The sequence below is a fragment of the Alosa sapidissima genome, chromosome 4 (genome assembly GCF_018492685.1).
Source record: "Alosa sapidissima isolate fAloSap1 chromosome 4, fAloSap1.pri, whole genome shotgun sequence".
NCBI lineage: Eukaryota > Metazoa > Chordata > Actinopteri > Clupeiformes > Clupeidae > Alosa > Alosa sapidissima.
In genome coordinates, this window is record NC_055960.1 from 12961089 (window position 1) to 12974503 (window position 13415).

General features: G+C 43.4%; 1 protein-coding gene across 2 annotated transcripts in view; it reads right to left on the reverse strand.

Moving 5' to 3' along the window:
• The window catches only part of ncoa3 (nuclear receptor coactivator 3), a 64141-nt gene extending 52090 nt beyond the window's left edge, over nt 1-12051 (reverse strand). For both annotated transcript variants that reach the window (XR_006031199.1, XM_042089116.1), the window contains exon 1: nt 11976-12051. The gene's annotated coding sequence lies outside the window, so the exon portion shown is untranslated. The remainder of the gene's footprint in view (nt 1-11975) is intronic.
• Between the last annotated feature and the right edge of the window lie 1364 nt (nt 12052-13415).

Sequence of the window (13415 nt, forward strand, 5' to 3'; positions counted from 1 at the left end):
ATTTGCCTAAATTTTCATCAGAGGCAAAGAGCTGACCTGAGACCTGCTGGATGGGGTAAATCGGATCATGATAGATTTGATATACAAAGCATGCTTAGCTCCAGTCAAGGCCTCATTGTCTTCAGTACATGTAACAGCTGTGCTGCTACAACCTTGTTACTCTTTGATACAGTGGAATAAACCTATTAAGTGTACCAGTTAATTACTTACATGTACATATGACATGTATGTTATGTCTTCGATGTCTTGGAACAGGTCTACTAATTCACTACATAGTACATATATCAACTGTGTTGGTACACACTTATTGCTCTTTGATACAGTGGCATAAACCCATTAAAATGAAGTGTACCAGTTAAGTACTTACAATTACATATTACATGTATGTTGTGTCATTGGTGTCTTGGAACATGTCTGCCATTACCCTGTACTGTACTGTAGTACATGTATCAACTGTGTTGGTACACATTTATTACTCTTTTGATACAGTGGAATAAACCCATTAAAATAAAGTGTACCAGTGAAGTACTTACATCTACATATATACATCCTGTCAATGATGTTATGCATCCTGTATTTGATGTGTTGAAACGTGTCTGCTGTTACACCACACAGTACATGTTAATTAGTAGACCTGTTCCAAGACAAGACCTGTTCCAGTTGATTCCACTGTATCAAAGAGTAACAAGGTTGTAGCAGCACAGCTGTTACATGTACTGAAGACAATGAGGCCTTGACTGGAGCTAAGCATGCTTTGTATATCAAATCTATCATGATCCGATTTACCCCATCCAGCAGGTCTCAGGTCAGCTCTTTGCCTCTGATGAAAATTTAGGCAAATTGGCAAAGTTTTGTAAAAGCACTCAGTATTACAATGTAACAACTATATGTAGGTACCCACAAATACATAATGCAAGTACAATGATAGTACACGTTGTTACACAGGTTGTACCACTGTACCTAATTAGGTAGGTACACTGTAACAGCGACACATTAAAATAAAGTGTTACCCACTTTTCCTCCTTCTTTTTCTCTTTCCCTTCTGTAGGGGGGTGTTGACTGTGCCACGGTGCTGAAAAGCCTTTATTCATTCCATACTGCAGCTCTGATGATTTTCTTACTCCACCCCTCCCTCTCTCTCTCTCTCTCCCTCTCTCCGTGCGGAGAGGTGGAGTAAACACAGGAAGAGAGTGGGCTCTGTTCCACACCAGCGCTGGGCGTTCCTGCAGCGCTCCTGAGGGGTCAAAAGTTTACCGTGGTTTGCAATTCACCTTTCCTCAGCCAATCAGGACGCGGCGCCGCAGCAGCTGAACTTTGACCCCTTGCAAGGAATTCGACTCTGAGGAAGGCTGCTGCTAGTTCTCTCTTGTTTTGTCCACCCCCCCCTCCTCCTCCTCTTTTTTTCTCCATCTACTTCTCTGTCCCTCGCTTTTTTGCCACTCCCCCCTCCCTACTTTTCCAACACCAACCATTTTCACTTCTTTTCAGCTCGAGGAAAGAGAAGTGTTGGTGCTCTTCTTCACAAAGCTGGGGTGTGAAGAACCAAAGAAAAAACACTGTCCTTCGATTAAAATCAATATTAGCACACTGTTTGATTTGAAAATTTAAAGCTATATTTTCAGAACTAACCACCAAATAAATCATATCCTCATGACATCTCTTCCGAAGTAAACCTAGCACACAAAAAAAAAATCAGGCCTGTAGAAACCACTGACAGTGAAAGGACCCAGGGAAAGGATAAGCCTATTAACACAATGAGCACAAATTTACTTGGGTGTGTGTGGGCAGAAGGTCAAACAGGAAAACCAGGACCCTTACCAGCAATCAGGTGTGACCTTCACAATCATAACAGGAAACACAGATATAACACTTCCTGTCCACAAAAATTAACATTCTGACAACCAGTCCATTGGACTCCGCCAACGTCTCTGTCTTCCATAATGCCTGAGGTCTTTCATTTCTTTCACACATCACATGCAATAATGCATAATATTTAAGCATTGTCTACGAAAACACACCACAAATTGTCTCTTCGATCTCGTCTCACTGGCCAAAGGATGAGTTCATTTAGGATCTAGATGAAACAGCTACAGCTAGCTATAGTATCGACACCCCTGCATCAAAAACCTGACCCTAAGTAGTGACCTCTCCCATTACAAATCCCCCCAGCACCACACCACATGCCACCCAGATTCAGGCTAACACTATTAAAAGCGTGTTTCAATGACTTATGAGGACAGATTGGACAGAGAGTGGACTCAGCCACACGCACTAGGGAGAAGGGGGAAGAGGGAGGGGGAGCACCAGCACACTTGCAAATGGTTCCAATACTGAAAAAACACACAGCAAACACAAATTAGAAATTCAATTTGAGCAGGTCACATATTGATCCCAGAACGTCAAGCTCATCACACACACACACACACACACACACACACAGAGAGCCCATCAATTGTGTTAGTTTGGTTCTTTTCATCCTCTGAAAAGGCTTAAAATGTTCCAGAAGTCCAAAGCTGGGTATCGTATGCCAAATCATTCTAAATCGAAGTAAATCCTTGACTGAGACAAATCAGAAATGGATCAATATCTCATAAAAAATAGATACTTCAAAACAAACAGTCTACTTTTTGCATTTCCAGGTCTTGCCCCACAAGAGCTAAATCTCACTGAAGATTCACAAAGGCAGCAGTTGCACAGGGACTCTGTCCAGCCAAAAAGAGTGGCCTTACCTGGACAACACCTCACAAAGAGAAAAGGTAAAAAAAATCCACCCGTGATTGTTCTGAAGCATCAGCAGAACGGCATTCATCACTCAGAATCCTCCAGAGAATGGAAGGGGTGAAAGGCCATTGGCTTTTGTTGGCTCTCCTCTTTTTCCCTGAGATAACCTTTGACCTGTGCTGGAGGTCAGAAGGGCTCTCTCTTCGCCGGGGTTGTGATTGGTACAGTTCAGATTGGTTGGATCCCTGAAATGGGTGGCGGGGTGTAAGGGAATGGGATGTGGAAGGGTGGCTAACCAGAGAGGAGATCACCACTATCCTCTTTTCTAGAATGTACCAAGACAGTGGAGCAGTAGGATGACCCATCCAAATAAGAGTTAGCCTTAACTTTCATACAGAGCATAGCTTACATATAGACGTGTAATAAAATACCTGATCCAGCAAGATGGTGGATTTCTTATAGGAAACCTGTCAACTCAGCATGGCAGAGTCATATGCACTGGGCACACATAATGATTACAGTGATCTATCTGAAAATGACCAAGACTCCCTCATTTGTCTGTATGAATCAGGAAGATAATCCAGCCCATGTTGATTTCATGTGCCCTCTCCAGGTAATGACATTTCTCCCTCCACGGTACTTACAGGTGACCTACATCTAAAAGGAAATGGTTTGGAGCGGGAGTGAGAGGGTGACAAGGCTACGGTAACCTGTTTGGCATGTGGAACACTTCCTGCAACGCTATGCCCAACTAGCTGCCCTGCAAAATGATTTGTCCATGTGCCAACATCAGGAAGCCAGATATTAACGCTTGCTGACCTGGGGAGGAGGAGGTCTGCCTATGGTTCACCCTAGTTCTGTTCTGCTGGTGTAGCTCTGGACGGTTGACAATCAAGGTCCCCCAACATCATTGGCTGAAGGGAGCCAATTTGCGGGTCTAAACGATGAAATGCTCAATCTACAAGGGAAATCTACATTGGCCAATGAACGGGAGATGATAAATGACGGTGAAATGTCAGCATTTCCTTACCAACCAATTCCGATTTTTGCTAGCCTGACACAATAGGCTAGCTACTATGGCACAGCATGGTGCACTGATCTTAGAATCTGTACAGGTTGTTCCTGTCATTAACAAGTACAGTTTGTCAAAACCTCTCTTCACACATCTAAACTTGTCACGCTGTGCATTATTGTCGCTTGTGCTAGGCCTAACACATACAGTACAGGTACACTTGTACTTGAATGAATACTGTCTCTCATAAAAGCTGCAATGTAACAGTTGGATCCAGCTATTCATTAATATGTGATTGGACTAGAGGCACTCTTTGAGTGGCAATATCCCTGGATATCCCCACGCCGTCTCTTGACCGCTAGTGTGCACTCCGTATTTTGCACTGAACTGCCTGGCGCAAACATTCCGTTTTAGAGTAGCGATTTCATAATGTCACATTTGACCGTTATTATGTGAGAAAATGGAGTAATGGAGTGAATGTTCATCATCATGTACCATGAGGACAAGCAAGGAGACAAATGATTGTAGCTTCTCACACTCAACTCGGCTGCAGTTTTATTTTCCTTTACTGGGTAACAGTAGACGCCAAGACTATTGGGGGGGGGGGGGGGGGGGGGGGCTAACAAAAATAAAAATGAATAGAAAACACAATTTGAGGTCTTCTCTTATATCAATCTGGCACTCGTGATCATGGCTCTGACCACAGTCGTGTGGATATCCTTTACCAGCACTCCTTTCATCCGTGCCTTAATTGTATGATAGACTGTAAATAATATACACTGTGTATTGCTTGATAGTCAACAATGGTCTGAACCAAATTTCCTTGTGTGTGTTAACATACTTGGCCAATACATATGATTCTAGTTCTACTTCTGAAAAGAAAAAGGGTGCGAAGGACGCAAAAGGACATAGCGGTCAATGATTTTGGTTAAGGAGAGCGAGGGGTCAATCTGTTAGACATATACTGTAGGTCTTACAATCAGGTCATGGATTGGAGGTGAGTGGCTGCAATGGGGACATGACAATATAAGTAAGTAAGAGAAAACAAGGGAGAAGTTGTAGAGAGAGGTACGAGATTGGGAAGGAGGAGAGAGAGAGAGAGAGAGAGAGAGAGAGAGAAAAAAACGGGAAGGCTGGAGAGACACAGACACAGAGGCTCACTCATGCGAGGGTCAGCGAGACAGCCCTCGGCTGTCGCCGTCGTCGACAGACTGCATAAACAAGGAGGGAATGCCACAGTGACATCCTGGCAGATGTGCGCGCAGAACTCAAGACTTGAAAAAGACACCCGGGCTCTCTCTTTCCCTTCACGGCGTGCCAGCCGCGCGTCTGGCTCGATCTTGCGCAACCGCCCTGACGAGCACTCCCACCTGGCCACCGTCAACAACAAACTTTCACGATTCTCACGAGAATCCCCGGGTCACTGCAAAGTAAATGTTTGGCATAACCAACATATATGATTCATGAGCGCATATGCTAAGAGGGAAGGGTTGAAGAATAGTGAGAGAGAGAGAGAGAGAGAGAGAGAGAGAGGAGAAAAAGTTTTCAGCAGCGGTAAAAAGAGGAGAACGCTGAATATTGAATAAGAATTGTGGGCACCACTTCTGAAAGGAGACGCTGGCAAACTCCAGCCCTGTCAAAATGGTCAAACAGCACCTGGGGCTTAAAGTGAATTATTGATGGTCCCTTCCTGGATGGTTTCCCCCTGCTCCTACTCCCCTGCCTCTTTAGTATGGAAATGCAGACTGCTGGACCTGTGGCGCGCGTACGACACAGCTGCTGTCCACAGCCTCACCACCGCAGCCGCTAGAAGTGAAAAGGGACCCTGCCAACACACCAGGGTATGCATGCACATTGCTATTCAAGCTCAAGGAGATGTTGTGCCAGCGCTCGAGAGAGGAGAGTGACTGTGTGCGTTATTCAAAAGTTATTGGAGAGAGAAGTGCTTCAAAAGTGCTGCTCAGCAAACTTTCGTGCAAGTTCAGGTCAAGGCCGTATCAATTTAACTTCACAGAGGGGGGTGGAGTGGGGGCTTTCTGACTTTCCATAAGTGTTGCACTATTTTATATATATAGGCCTACAGAATAAAAGGCTTTGTTAAAGCACAGGAATCTCCTTAAAAGTCATCCCGAGAGAACGATCTGAAAAAAAGACACAGGATGTCAAAAACAGGTGGAACGCAATACAATGTGACGCCTGAGATTTGGAAAAGAAAAAGGCAGAAATAAAACATGGAGAGCTAAAGGGAAAATAGAGGGCGAATGGTCCGTAGCTACAGATGCATCGTGGAGAGAGCATACTACTCTAGTGTCCAAGGACCAGAGTTCAACGTTATTGATTAGGAACTTGTTATTGAAAAGCAACTCTTGCCCCATCAAAAAGCTTCCACAATAACAAAACGGTTGAATCAGGTCGTACTGACAATGACTGTCCCTACAGTCCAGTAGAGATATGCAGCAACACCACTATGTTGTGACCAGGTACACACGGTGCGGTCACATCGCACACGCCTGGGGAAAACAGACACAAATAAACAGGCAGTGCCCACTTATCAACCTTTGTTGTTTCGAAAGGGTCGAATTCTGCGTTAGTCAAGGCTCAACTTGTATCAAAACTGTGCAGAGAAGTGAGGATATTGGACTTGATGGTGTGTGTGTGTGTGTGTGGGGGGGGGGGGGGGTGCAGAGCCAGGAAGGGGTTGTGGAGGCCTGGCAGAATGAAAACAAGGTGGCCGCTGCATAGTCGAGAAGTTCATCCAGAGGTGACTCACTCCCTCCTCGCTGCCTGATTGACAGAGAGAGCATCTGGTAACGTTTATCCCAGACTCAAAAACTTTTCTCTCTCTCTGTCTCTCTTTCTCTCTCTCACTCCCTCTCTTTTAGACTCTTTCTCTCTCTTCCCCTCTCCACCCCCAAACACCACCGCCACACACACACTTTTATAAAGGGGGCCCTAAACAAAATACAAACACACCAAGTCATGCTAACTTTTTACAATGGTAACAAGACCAGACCAGAGCCCTACCCTGCTGCTGGCTTATTCAGGTGAACCCGTTTTACGAGCATTCTTTTGCCCAGTGAGAGGAGGAATTGCGTTGGAGTAGGAAGAGAGTGGGAGAGGGGGGTGAGAGAGAGAATAAGAGAGAGAAAGAAACAAAAAAAGAGAGAGAAAGACAAAGAAAGAGAGAAAGAGAAAGAGAAAGAAAGAAAGGGGAGAGAGAGAAACAGGACTGTGCACTTTCCCCTCTCTCTCTGGTGCAGCTCTGCCTTACCTCACCCAATGGCAGAGTGAGGCGAGGAGGAAGCGTTGTGCTGTGGCTAATCGCTAATCACAGCCTAGCAGTCTGAAATCACAGACGCCCATACCGTGTGGCATTCATCTGGGGCACTATTCTGCTCTGCACTGCTCCCCTGCCTTAGAGCCAAAGTGGCGAATGTGCACCAGGCAAAACTGTGCTGGACAAAAATACTGCAGTCTGCATCTACTCTAACTCACTAAGATTTCGAGCTACAGTTGGTTTGTTCCGTCAGTGCTGTCTATGATCGTTTAATGACAAAGGTCAGTGCGTGGACTGAGTAAGCACCATCAGATTGTGCTGCGTTTCAGAAACTGGACTATAAACATATAGAAGTCAGTCAGCGGTAGCACTTTTTCTTGCTTCACTTCTACTGATTTAGCCTTTTTGATTAGATAACTGAAAACATTCCCAATTAAAATCACTAGCCTAGATCCTCTTTGGCCAAATTCACCCAACATCAGTGATCGAATACAAGCCATACAAACAGACTCCTAGAAACAAAGACTCCTAAGTACACAAAGGCTTATAATGAAGACATTGTCTTAAATTGTTTATGCTGTCATCTTGTTCAAGTGGCCAGTGAGGCACGAAAGATACAACTCAGTCGCCACCACGTTAAACGACCTTGAACCAGGCATGTAGGAGTGCCGTCATGGCAACCGGGGTTTACACAACTAGGCACAGCTGGATGCAACTTACACATTCCCCTTAAATCCAAGGAGAGGTACGGCTAGCAAAAGGGGAGTTGTAAAATTTCATTGAGGACACAGATGCCATGGTACAATAACTGCGAAAGAATTTCTTAATAATCCTGCATGAACTTTCAACCCCAGCCTCTACTGGAATGGGGGTGGGGGAAAAAAAATCAAACTGCACATAAACTTTGCAGAATGGGCCTATGTGAAGTAAAACAAACACACACTCCCGCTAACAAGCTTCTCCCTCTCTGTGTGAACGGTGTGCGAGTGTGTGTAGTGGTGTAGTAGAACTGGGGAAAACAAGAGTCCTCTCAGAGAGTGAAAAACAAAAGTACACAAATGAGGTCCATCTGGAACCCATTCGTGGCATTGCCTTGAGATAGACGACAACTGAGCCATGAATGAGAGGGAGAGAAAGAAAATGAATTTATTCCTCTCTGTGGACTTCACTTTGACAAAAAATGACAAAACTTCACTTCTCTGAACTACTTTGCTTGGCCATGGTCTAAATGATAAACGGCACAGTGAGATGAACACCCACTTCCTCAGAAGGGAGACACGTAGTACACATGCGGTCCTGGTTCTTAGGACTTGGACCCAACAGTTCCTCTTGGTCAGCTGAATCCGCTCAAAGCAAGCTCGGTTTGACCAACATTGGCTTACTAGATCTGCTGCAGCTTCTCTGCTGCAGCAGGTTTTTTTAAAATGGACAACATGATTCTACTCAGAAAAGGTAAGAGGCCATGAGACCATGCTGTGCCCCAACCCCCGCCCCCCTCTACACACACACACACACACACACACACACACACACACACACACACACACAAGGAGTCTTCCACCAAGGCCAAGGCATCACATTTCAATTAGGCAAACAATCAAGCTTTTGTTTCAGCTCAGTGTCATCAAGCCGGTCCGGGAGTCTGGACCAATCGCCACCCACTATCAATCATATATTAGACACACACAGGCACACACAAACACACCTGATACATTAGACAGCAACACTTTCCCTACTGCACACACACAAACACACACCTGACCTGATACATTAGACAGCAACACTTTCCCTCCTCAGCAAAAATAAATAAATAAATAAATAAATTACCCATCCAACAGCAAAGCCTTATTTCCTCTTCAGATCACACACACACACACACACACACACAGAGCAAAAACATAATGCGCACACACACACTCACACACCGAGAGTACCACCCCTGACGCCACACTTAAAGAATGCCATCCATTCAAACACCATCGAGAGAAAAATGTAGCCTGACAAAGACTGAGTGGAGACAGTCATCAAATAGTGCCACATAAAGGTGATGAGGCATCCCCTCCCCCTCCTTCCCCCGTCAACTCGTATTGTTGGCCACAAAGCCTCATGCATAGACACTGAGCTACAACTCCAGAAGAGTCCAGTGCAGAGCAGTTTGGAGAGAAGTACACTTAGTGGAAATGAAGAATAATTACCCAACCCACTGCAGCCTATAATAGTACATCATCATGGACAAATTCTGAGTTGCAAAATTCAATTCAATTCTTTTTTTCCCATGCAAAATTAGAGATTAAGTTAAAAAAAAAAAAAACATTCAAGCTTTTAAAACACTTTAGTATGTGTATAGATCAAAAGACACATTCTTTTTTTCTTTCTTTTTGGACCATACAAAAGAGTTCTCCTCTCCGCTATGTAGCCAGCTCAAAGTTAATGAGTAAAGACCACAGTGGCAAATGGATGAGACAGACAACCGTGCATCCAAGTCACTTCTCTCACCCCCATTGGCAGTCAAAGAATCTCGCACAAGATTGACTCATTGTTAATGCGTCCTGACGTTCTGTGTGTGTGAGGGAGAGAGAGTGAGAATGAGAGCGGGAGAAAGAGGGGGAGAGATAAAGGGAGAGGGGTAAGGAGGGGGGGGGGGTTGTGGAGGCAGGGTGCTACCACAGCCACCAGACTGAGCGGCAGGGTGAGCAGACTCATCTTTAGCTACCGCTACTGCTGCTGTTCTTGCATATGGACCCCATCTCACTGCACGAGACAAGAAGAAGGACGGCAGGAGAGAACAAGAGAGAAGGCAAGCTCAACCAATAAATAATCCATAGCACTTTTTCTTTCTTTTAGGTGACTAGCCTCATGTACTTTTCTTCACTGGAGGCAAATCATCCCTTCATATTAAGACATTCGACTAAGAACATTCAGGCTAAACATTTGAATGAAATGCACAATATCCACTGACTGAACAATATGTGCTGAGCCACAATAGCCAATGAGCAATAATCCGCTCAGCTGTGATTTAAAATAAAATTAAAAAGTAGTAATAAAAACTCGATGAGTTTACACAAGTTTTTAAAAGTTGATTTAAAAGTGCAAGAAACAACCCACAGAGAGATCAACTTAGGGGCCACAGAATAAAACTGTCAGATCTGAAACCAATTAGCCTTAGGGAGGGCCCTTCTCACCAAAACTACTCCTAGCAGTGAGCAAAACCAACCAGCCAAGCAACTGAGCTAAAAAAAAAAAAAAACATGTTTGTCTACTTTGAAGGCCAGTTATGTCAAGCCATTAGGTAGTTACTTGTCCAACATCCTTGCTTCTCATTCTTTAGCAGAAAATCTCTTCTGTTAAGACAAATGCCCTGCTGACAGAACACCACTCATGACTAGATTTATATGTGCCCCTGAAAGGCAAACACAAGCGCCCTCTATTTGGGTGCCTTGACCTTAGCCATCTCTCCACATGTCTGATGGCTTCAGCCAAAGTTTCAAATTCATGGCAGTCTATAGCCTACAGTCACATACTTTAATCAGAAAAATAAAAGTATAAAAAGAGAGGGAAAGATATGTCAGATGACCCAGATGTGGCACACACACACACACACACACACACACAGTCCACAAACATACAGCTCATAGTGCAGACAAGACATGTTGATAATGATGGTACTGTGTAGCCTACCTCGTGTCAAAACAATCCTCACTTCATAGAACGATGACTGATATAGCCTACTTCCTTGTTGTTTTGACATCCAAAAATTGTCTTAAGAGAACAAACAATGTATTTTCAAGCTAAACAAACTTTTACATTGAAACTATGAAACAATCAAAGTTTGAAGAGTCCTTGTTGTTGTTTCCAGTAGACTAAACTGGCGATACGTTGCCTACAAGCACCAAAGAGCCATTTAAAAGAGGCATTATGCACGGTTATCGTAAAAGCACGTATTGAGATTGTATTATTCAACAGGGCTAGAATTAATTCGGCTCCTGTAGTAATAACCTGACAGAGGAGCAGGCACGGTAACATTCCCAAGTCACTTGGGACACGTTGCAACATAACAACAACGACTACAGTAAGGCCATGTAGCATTATATGAATCAATAGAATAGCAGCGAATACAATGTTTCAGTGGTAGCCTAATCGTGCTAATTCTGAATGAGTGTCTGGAAAGCTGGTACACGCTAAATAAGGTTAGCTTATACACAACCATGTGAAAGTTAACAATAATAATAAAAAACAACCATTAAACTCATGGGAGGAAGTAACTCAAGTCTAAATGCAATCCTCGTCAACTCACAAAAAGTAACCATGCGTGCAGAGAAACGTAAAACAAGATTTAAAGACAACGAATGAGAGGGTATTTAAATGCAGGACAAGAATGCACCAGCTGGCTAGCCCGCTAGCCTTATAGGCTCGCTGTCTCCACATAGGTTATGGTGAGGCTGCTGACAAGATTATTAAGTCGAAAATGTATAGTTGAAATATGACTGCAAACTAAATGAAAGTAAGAAACTACAAACATCAACACGCATGATGGAAAATCAGGAGTCAGTTAAATAGGTAGGGTAAGATAAATTCAGGCATTAAATCACAAAAAGAGGGATTTAATATAACGATAGGCTATCTGCTGCCTTTTCCTTTAAGCGGACATAACCTATTCTAAATCAAGAAATCAATCACCAGGTTACATGCATGGCCGACTCACACATTCGCATATGAACGTAACAAGCTTTTAATGAGAAATGTATGGCGATCGTCAAAACAAATAAGCCTATGTGTATGCAACTGCAACTGCGGCCACTGACAACGCTGTATTACGAGCAATATCGCACCAACAAGAACTAGCTAAGTGGCGAAATATGTCTATCGGACAAGTAGGCACTCTCTAAAAAGTCTGCAGAATCAAGAACCTCCAAGTATATGGATTTGACAACGAATAGTAAAAGCGTGAATTCCCAGTCAACTCACCGTTCCAATGTATTTCAATAAGTGCAGCAGTTTCTTAAGCCTCCGTTAAACCTCCGCCATCTTCAGCACTCTGTTTGTTTAAATGGGAAACACTCCCAAAGCGCACAGAAGCCAGCTTGTACCGCACCGCATAGGTTTCTGGGTAACGTATTGCTGTTTTAGATCTCATTCGATTGGAATTATCTGAATTTGCCGAGAAAAAAACTACAAGTACACGAACTCCCCCAGGTAGAAAACAGATAGCCAGTGGGAGATGGGCAGTAGTAGCGATATCATACAAAAAATCTGTGTATTTATTTTTAGCCTCGCCGAAAAGCTCTTTACAGTTCTGGTATACCTAGATAAATCCCTCCCTAAAGTTGTTGCCATCTCAGATCCATTGAACCTATGCATGTTTGACACTTTTAAAGTTAAGAAAAATGTAGGCTACTTAATTATGGATTTAGCACATCTCGTGAAATAAAATGTATGCAATATTTTTTATAGGCAAAATATTTGTGGCAGTCTTAATACATTTGAAAACACCAATGGTAGATTATTTGTCTTTGCCTGCTTTGTGTGTATGAACTTGGTTCATAGGCCTAAGTAGCCTACCTATAAATATTAGCCTGACCTTAGAGATAAGGCTGCTTTAGTCCTGTGCAGTGTTATAATTATTATATATATTATTCATTTATTTATGTTTTTTTTTGGGGGGGGGGGGGGGGGGGGATTGGCATACATAGGCCTATATTGCAAAATGATAGGCTATCCTACATGCACATTTTAATAGGCTAGATGCTTTTTACATATTGATATTTTTGCCAATTGTAGAAACCTCAACTAACTATTCTGAAGATGGTGGTCAATGCCACTTTAAGAACAAAAAAAGACTTAATGTGTTGAAGTTCTCAATTGTTGTGGTCTGCAGAAGATTGTGGGGTGCCCTGGCAGTGATCTGAAGACTAGCAGTGGAAGATAGCACAGCTCCTGTCTCCATGGTGATTTCTCAGGCATACCAGTGTAGAATTTCAACTGTTGGGAGAGGGAGGCAGAGCCTAGGAGAGAGGGAGAAGAACAGAGTGGGAGGGGCAACAGCAGAGTGAAATGGTTAGAGGAAAGAGAGATAGTAGCCTATGCTACTCTTTAGAAATTATAGACCATCACTCACTTTTTTCTGCTGTTCCATGGAACTTTTAAGCACGAGGAATGTGGACACTAAAAATGGAAATGAATACATGCAATGTCTTAAATTTAAAGAAGTTCCAAATTAGATATGACGGAGACAGAGAGAATCAGTCCCCTCTCCTGGTGAAGTTGTCCACTTAACTCATTTAGCAAAGCAATTATAATGCTTGGCAGTAGTGTAATTCAAGACTAACACTTAACACAGATCCCAGGGAACACTGCTTCTTTGTCCTTTTCAAAAGCACACTCCTTACTGAAGCTCGTCTCTCTTTG